This window comes from Carassius auratus, chromosome 28 (genome assembly GCF_003368295.1).
Source record: "Carassius auratus strain Wakin chromosome 28, ASM336829v1, whole genome shotgun sequence".
Taxonomy (NCBI): Eukaryota; Metazoa; Chordata; class Actinopteri; order Cypriniformes; family Cyprinidae; genus Carassius; species Carassius auratus.
The window spans coordinates 12,114,833-12,117,672 of record NC_039270.1 but is presented as its reverse complement, the minus strand read 5'-3'; positions in this window follow the sequence as shown (position 1 = coordinate 12,117,672).

The window sequence follows — 2,840 nt, the reverse complement described above, 5'->3', positions numbered from 1 at the left end:
CTTGCGACGCATGCATTGACTGTAAAGGGAAACTTACATACGAAACTTGTCTAGATGTATATAATTAATGATTTTCAAATTTAACAGCCGATAGTGGTATATCAAAAACATTGGTAAACATCCTCCCTATATTTTGAGAACCTCTGTGTGGAAATTCATCAAGATACAACGCGGAGATTTCTTTATTCTTCTGTTGATTATGCGGATCAGCGTCAGGTTAGGTCCACAGGGAGTTCTTCTTTCAAACACAAACCACTTAAATATGCAATACTTTTCATTTTCGAAGAGCTGGTTTTGTTCTGTTATGTAAGATAAATGTTTCTGACTATCAAACAAGACGCACAGAGATTTTCTGATAAAGCATGTTTTATTAACTTTATTTGATAGCATAATTTAAAACTAACTGTACAATTAAACGTAATATAATTATGGTAGGTTGGCCTTAAATAAAAGATTGCTGTTTTCATTCATGTGTGTTTTTATCTGTTTATTTGTTTTGTGAAAGATCTGTAGCATAAATCATTATCTGTCTATGAGCAGCCATGTATATTGTTATTGTTTTGCATTAATTATCAGATTAAACAGATATTAAAATTAGTCACGTATTTTTTTACTGTGTAAAATAATAAAATATGTTGTGAAAATAACGATGAAACAGACTGATGTGTGTGTACAATTGAGAAATGGATACTTTTGAAGATAAATCGCAGCTCACGTCTCACGAGGTAAATATTTAATATTAATAAAAAATAATAATAATGCAAACATTTTCGAGAAATAAGTAATTTGTACATTTACATATTTGGTAAGATAAAATACATTATATAGCTGTGTATACACACCATGAGTTCAACTTTCATTTCGTGAACAGTAGTGTATTTAATTCATTCACCGGACACAAACATACACAAGTTTCAAATCCACTGGCTCAGTTGTGTATATCTTATATGCATATGAAGTGATATTATAAATCCTGTAAACATATAGAAGGTGATATTTGGACTTCTCCGGATCTCTGCACTGACTTTAAGCACAACCGGAAATATCTACGCACACACTCGCAAGACCGGAAATCCAAGATGGCGGAGATATGCAACTAGCCCATTGAACAAGTGAAAGTGGCAAACAACATACTGTAAGTTATGCAAAGGCAGTGAAGAAGGTACAAGAGCAAAGGAGAAGTGATAACACTGACATAGATAAAGACATATTGAGACAAGAGGTTGGTCAAACAGTGGAAAGTCAGACAAAAAAAAAGAAGAGTAAATTAAAATAATTGTGAAGGGAGCTGAATTTTTTTTTTTTGGGGGGGTGGGGGTGGTAGAAGCAACATATCTTGGGAAAATATCAATAAAAGGCTGAAAATTGTTGGTAAGTCAGGAGATGCAGGCAATGAGACAACTTGAATATTGTACCATGGAATGCAAGAAGCTTGTTAGCAAATGGTCAGGAGTTTAAAGGTTATATAGAAGGGTTTAAAAAGAAACCAGAAATCTTATGCATTCAGGAAACCTGGCCTAAACCAGTTCTAGATTCTAGTATTAAAGGTTACGGTAGTATATGCAGGGACAGAGAGGAAGATACTGGTGGAGGGTGTAATATTTGTAAAACAAGGAATACAATAAAAAAAAAAAAATAGGGAAACGAAAGGAGTTAGAATTTATAATAGTATAAGTTTCTGGGGGGGTAAACATTTAAATTTTTTATAATCCATGTAAAAAAAACTATCACTAGAGGTATTGGATGAACTGGTTGTACATTTAGAAGGGAAAATCATATGTTGTGGTGATTGTAATGCTCATAGCATGTTATGGGACAATTGTAATGATGGTAATGGAATAGTTATTAAAGAGTTAATGGAGATAAAAAATTTAGTATGTTTAAATGATGGAAGGGGAACAAGGATTAATGTTAAAACAGGAACAGATACAGCTATTGATCTTACACTTGTTTCAAATTCACTGGCGGGTATATGAGGTGTTTCGAAAATCTACATAAGGAGTGATAATTAACCCATAATGATTAATGTAATACAGGAGAAGACAAATGTTTTTTGAAAAGGCAGATTGGGAAGCATTTAGGAGTATTAATCAACAAGAAATGGGGAAATAATGAAGTTAAAGAAGATGTTGATAAGATTAATAATGATACTTTTAATGCTAGATAGTAAGCAGCAAGTCAGACTATTCCGAAGAAGGGAGATAAGAAAAAAGAGGATTGTACCATGGTGGACAAAAGAATGTGATAAAGCAATTAAAACGAAATAAAGCTTTTAAAATGTTAAAAAAGTATCAGAGTTTTCAGAATTTTATTGAATATAAAAGAAAGCAAGCAAATAAAAAAAAAGGAGAATCATTAAAAATAAAAAAAATAAAGAGTTTTGGAGGAAGTTTTGTTACACAGTGGGAAGGGAACAGGAATATGTCAAGTATGGGGAATGATAAAAAGAATGAATGGGATAAAAAGAGAGTTTGGGTATCCAATTTTAGGGGTGGAGATATAACAGCTGTAAAAGATGAAGAGAAAGCAGAAATTAAGGTGAAAATTTTGGTTAAAATATATAAATCAGAAAATATTAGTGAGGAGGTTAAAAAGAGGAAGGGAAATGACATTGGAGCAGTATAAAGAGATAATACAGAGTGAGGAATACAAAACTGATCAACTAAATATGACATTTACGAAGTCAGAGTTAAATCGATCTCTTAGGAAAACTAGGAAATAAGCTCCAGGTATTAATCAGATTTGCTATTTAATGATCTCAGTGAATTATCTAAGGATGTTTTATTAAAAATGTACAATAAAATTTGGGAGGAGGGAAAATTACCAAAAAGTTGGAAGAA